We start from the raw sequence: 6,000 nt of genomic DNA, 5'->3' as shown, positions 1-6,000 counted from the left end.
TTAACACCACACATCTTTATTCTAGAACAATATCAAAGGGCAACCATCATAAAACAGTTATTTGTAAGTGACATGGAATCCAGAGAATTTATAAATGTGTGGCATTTTACATACAGTACTGTCAGAGTATTCAGGAAACAGCTTATTGTCCTTACATTAGTATTTAGAGAGGCACATAACATATTTAAAAAAGTTGGCCATAGTACTATTTTAGACAATAAAAAGAGAGAAGAATTGTTTCTTTAAATGCTATGCTTGACTTTTTCAACAACAGGAACAAAATAGCAAAGTGGAAAGGCACTTTTTCCGTACAAATAGAAGCTCAGGTGGCATATACAATGGTGAAGCTGTAAATTAAACTTGTTTCAATTAGAAGAAATTATTTCCACTTCTACTCTTAAATTTTCAAATGTATATTCAGAATATTTTATTCCGTTTACAGAAACTGATTGGCTCACTACTTCATAATATCAGAACACAAAGTGATGCATATCTTATACTGATTAAATGAAGTGAAATTGAATACTTCGTAATATACTGAGAGTCGGAATATACAATTATCAATTTTAAAGGGAGTGATACAACAACAAAGCAGAATGGTATTTTAAAACTCTTTGCACATTGTACTTCAAGGAAGATGTCACCAGTCAACAGTACAAGAAGTATGGATTAAGAGACATGGTCCTTAAAGATAGCTGATGGTTTCTTAACAGTGAAATTAATCAGTTCTTTCTTGGAAACGAAGTGTTTTATGCTACAAAACAACTACCACTGTCAGTCTCTGGAGAATAGTTATCCAAAAGGCTTGTGAGACATCAGTGGGCAGTAACTATGACACCTGCCAGGTCAGCTTCTTTATTAATCCCTACCTCTCTCCCACCACCAAGGTTGAGCAACTCAAAAGTGACAGTGCCACTTCTGCTAGCTACTGATCCTACAAAAGGGAAAATTCCGTGTATGCATAATTCTTCCCAAAGCTGTTATGTGCTATGCTGGGAACTGGCTTCATCAAAGTCCCCTCAGGCTACAAATATCTGGTGTTGCCTGCAATTCCAGGTCACGGAATAACATCCCAAACATCTAATATTCCCTGTCCCTGCTTCACTGGCCAACAAAACAGCCTTCACTGTCTAGAATCAGCTTGATCCAAATAACATTAACCGACAGCACACATTAGATTTTGACCTTACATGCTATTCCTGTCTTCTCTCTAACATATATGTTCTCATAATATGTTGTTCAACAACCAGATTTAAGTATCTCTCGTAACTAGTCTGCAATCTGCAAATCAGAGGTTCTTATTTTCTCTTTTTCTTTCTTAGTTATCTACATTCAGACTAAAGCCCTGCCACAGGGGAGGGGGGGGGGGCAGGGACAGCACCTTAATCAGTACTCATTTCATCATAGGGTCATCCTTAATTTCAACTTTGCAACCAAGAGTTACCTTTTAAAGAGGTCATGTTGATTGTCAGTCTGGTTGACTCCATCAACCTACCTTGCACCTGGTATCCATGTGCAATACTGCACGGTCAAAGGGGACCATGCAGTTGTCCAAGGTACCACTATCAGTTCAGAAAGGAACTGTAATCAGATAATTATGCAGAATGTGTGCGCCAGTCCAGCATTTTCTTGGATTTTGAGGAAATAATAAATGTTGCATGAACTTTATTTGGGCTCTTCTTCCAGTTCACAAGTGACATCTCATTTCCACAATTATCTGGAGTTGCAATGTTGATATTACTTCCATATACAAGCAGCACATTTCCTATGCAAGCACACAGTCTCCTGAGATGAACCTAAAGTCCAAATTTTAAATTTAAGTCTTCATAATATTACACTCTATAACAATGTACTTCTAAAAGAATGCACTGGGAATTAGCATTGCCTGTCAAGTTAACTGCAGCTCTGGAATTAGTGAAGTCAGATAGGATGGAGGGTATTGCTGGGTATGTTCAACCACACACAAGAAATATGAGCAAATTAGTTTTTTCTAATAAACAAACACACAAATTTACAAGCTTCCACTTCAAACAAAATTTTTTGAGCTCCTGTAGTTTCTAATAAATGCATAACAAAAATATTTATTGAAAGTTTCCTTTCTAGACTACTTTAAGATTGTTTACATAAGGGTCATTTGTTATATGACTAAAAAGACCTACTCCTTAAAAAAATGCCATATTTAATTTAAAATAGCCATCAAATGTCCATACACATTAAATTAACAATGTGTAAAATGACTCATTATAAATGACATTCATTAGTGTAAACAGTCTTGCAGTGTAATACAAACACTATGGGAGTCAGAAAAGAAACTTTAAACTAATACAAAATAAAATTTTATATAAGACAATAATTGCACATATCACATTCAGTATTTATAGGATAAATACTGTTATCCAGTCAGATTGCATAGGACACATCCACAAAAAGAGATGTATTTTACAAAAAGATATTAAATTATAATCACAGTATATATGCAAAGAAACTACAAATTTGAACTACTTTACATTCATAAATATACAGTTCTTTTAACATTCTTTCGGGATACAGTTTTCTATAGTAACCAACCTCAGTTGTGTTCAATATGTTACATAGCTAATTTACAAGTTACAATGAAACATAAGGGTACAACAACGGTCTGCACCAAAGTTCCTGAGTCTTTGCTATCATGCTGGATCTTTTTGTGGTTTGCTTCGTTTGTATTTTATATTACCCATATACATTATGAATGTAAAAAAATGCTTTTGATGCTTACAAATGCTTCATTTGGTATAAGGCAGATGAGCTTCCTGCAAGCTCTTGAAATCTGCAACAGAAGAACACTATGGACACCTCATTTAGATAATTCAAAATACACACATCACAAGCTGCATTACATGTTCCTGCATAAGAAATTGTATATAGGATGGTTGTTATAATCATTAATATATAAAACTGTTTGTGTTTCTGAAGACAGTAGATCAGGCAGGACAAATACAGGACAGAATCTGGAGGGGGGTAACAGTGATACAGCAAGTAACAAATTGCAACACAACATGTAATGTAATGTCTACCTAGCTGACATACTATGGTTGCAGTTGTTTACCTATATAACGATTTAGTAATCAAGAATATGAATCTGCTTGGAGAGTTTGTTATCTCTCTTTTTGCTTGTAACAAATTCCTGGAGAGTCAGCACACCTCTTGAGAGATGAGACGTCAATTGCAATATCACCATGAGGATGAGCTACCTGTGTGGGCTTTGTGTATGTTCCTTGTGCTGTGATCCTGAGTTTGAGTAATGAAGCCCACTGCCAAATAACTGCACACAACATTACAAAACACTGTGACATTGATGCAAAACAGAAGAAGAATACTGAAATTTAATCAGTTTCACTCTAATCTCAGAACTTGAGCTGTATGAGGGGTGTTCAAAAGAAAGGTACAAAACAACACTGTGGTCTTTATTCAAAAGCAGTCACCAGAGGCCAAGCAAAAGTATACCACTGTTTCATGAGCCTTAGGATTCCCTGTTTCCAGAAGTCCTGTGGCTGTGACAGGAGCTAGTCGTCCATTGTGTCCTTCAGTTCGTCATTTGAACTGAAGAGCTTCCCTTTGAAGTTTTTTTCAGCAGACTAAACACACGGAGGTCTCAGGGCGACATGTCTGGGCTGTAGGGTGGATGCTCAAGCTGCTGCCACTTGAACTTGGCCATTAAACTTGGTGTGACCTTGGAGATGCGTGGATGCACATTATCATGGAACAGAATGGGACCAACTAAGGGACAAATTAGTAAAAGCCACAACAGAAGTCGCCCCACTAAATAAACAGAAAGTACCTGTGACCAAGCGATCGCAAAGAGACAAGCAGCTTGGCTAAAATGGAGCTCACAGAAGTCCGAAACAAATAAGGGGTATTTCATAGAACAGTGCAGCTAACTGCCAAAACCATAAGGCAGGTTAAACATCAGTACACTCAGGACCAATTGACTCAATTACATGAAGACTTCAAGAAGAATAACACGAGAAACTTTTATTAAACCTTCAAGCGAAACCTTAAAAGCTATGCCCCACCCAGCTTACACTTCAGAAGACCAGATGGAAACACAGCCTATAATGACAAAGACAATTGCCGCATATTGGCCAAATATTTTGAGAATCTCAACTGTGAGTCCCCTAAAACCTCCTTTATCTATCAAGACAGTCCCAGACAAACAAACTCTCACTCTCCAACAAAAAAGGTAGTAAAACACGTAACTCAGTCCCTGAAGAATAACAAAGCACCAGGAGAAGACGTTATAGTTGCAGAGCTGTGGAAGCAGGCTGGAGACAAAGCAATCATCAACTTGACTGAGATCCTACAGAACATTTGGGATACTGAGAAGTTACCAGATGACTGGACATCTGATCTGATCCATCCTTTACCCAAGAAGGGTGATTTGACTGACATCAACAATTATAGAGGGCTCTCATTGATACCTTTAATTATGACCACAGTGTTGTTTTGTACCTTTCTTTTGAACACCCCTCATACAGCTCAAGTTCTGAGATTAGAGTAAAACTGATTAAATTTCAGTATTCTTCTTCTGTTTTGCATCAATGTCACAGTGTTTTGTAATGTTGTGTGCAGTTATTTGGCGGTGGGCTTCATTACTCAAACTCAGGATGACAGCACAAGGAACATACACAAAGCCCACACAGGTAGCTCATCCTCATGGTGATATTGCAATTGACACCTCATCTCTCAAGAGGTGTGCTGACTCTCCAGGAATACCTATAAGATATTATCTAAGACATTATGAACAGAGCCAGACCTCAATTCGACCCAAAACTTGGAGATTATCCGGGTGGTTCTAGAAAAGGATGTTCTTGTGTTGAGCAGATCCTTAACTTGAAGCCAGTATCAAGTCAAATTAAACTAGCAAATAAACAATACGTAGTTACTTTCGTTGACTTCAAGAAAGTATACAATACAATAGGCAGACATACCCTTATGAGAATTTTGCAGGAAATTGGCCTGGACCAGAAAACCCACAGCCCTATCCAAAAGACCCTGAGTAACACTAGGTCATGAGTAAAGTTCACAGGAACACTTTCAAAAAGCTTTGAGATGAAGACAGGAGGTTAAACAGGGAGATGGATTTTAACTTCTTCTCTTCAACAGTGCGCTGGACAAGGTGACCAGAGAGTGGTGAAAAGAAATGGAAGTACAAAACAGACCGAGCAGTATTTAACTGGGAAACAAACAGAAGGCACTAGTAGTAGACTGTTTAGCCTTTGCAGATGATCTGGCACTTATAGGAAGCCCAGTGGAAGTAGCAGTAAAGCAGCTTAATATGCTAAAACTCCAGGCTGCCAAGGTAGGACTTCAATTGTCACTAGAAAAGACAAAATACCTCTCCAACATCAGTGATACTCCCAGCGAACTACAGCTGGGACAAGGTCAAATTGAGAAAGTTGACACATTCAAGTATCTAGGAGAATGGTTGGAACCTAATCTATCAGAAGGAACGGCACTAGCAACTCGGATTAATATGTAACAATTAGCATATCGATTAACCAGGAATATCTATAATAAATGCCTACCTTACAATTCCAAACTAAAACATTACCAAACAGTTATCCACCCTGAAGTCCTATATGCCTCAGAATGCTTGAATCTGAACAGGAAAGGCTTGACAGATAAACTCGAGAGTCAGGAGAGGAAGACCTAGAAAAAAATTCTGAGACGGATTAAAACAGATGGTGAGTACAGAAGACAATCACACCAGGATCATGGTCCTTAGCTGGCCCCTTCAAAAGAAGAAGAGGAAGAAGAAGAAAAAGAAGAAGAAGATGATGTCATGCTGTGTTTCTAAATTGTGGATGGAAGAAGTTGTATCTTAGTGGATAATATACAAAGATTATTCCAGAAGAAACGCTTCTGATTTACTTGAGAAGGTTATTCATTTGTTGAAGCATTTTCAAGACTGCAATGCTGAAGAAGTCCAATTAATTTGCAGTAGCACAGTCAGAAGATAAT

The 6,000-nt window shown here is 37.7% G+C and overlaps 1 protein-coding gene across 6 annotated transcripts in view; it reads right to left on the bottom strand.

Moving 5' to 3' along the window:
* Positions 1-6,000, bottom strand: part of LOC126195139 (rho GTPase-activating protein 17-like) — a 354,101-nt gene continuing 348,101 nt past the window's right edge. For all 6 annotated transcript variants that reach the window (XM_049933640.1, XM_049933639.1, XM_049933638.1 and 3 more), the window contains one exon: positions 1-2,806. The gene's annotated coding sequence lies outside the window, so the exon portion shown is untranslated. The remainder of the gene's footprint in view (positions 2,807-6,000) is intronic.

The sequence above is a fragment of the Schistocerca nitens genome, chromosome 7 (genome assembly GCF_023898315.1).
Source record: "Schistocerca nitens isolate TAMUIC-IGC-003100 chromosome 7, iqSchNite1.1, whole genome shotgun sequence".
NCBI lineage: Eukaryota > Metazoa > Arthropoda > Insecta > Orthoptera > Acrididae > Schistocerca > Schistocerca nitens.
The sequence above is the reverse complement of the archived record's forward strand: the minus strand, read 5'-3'. Positions and strand labels throughout refer to the sequence as shown.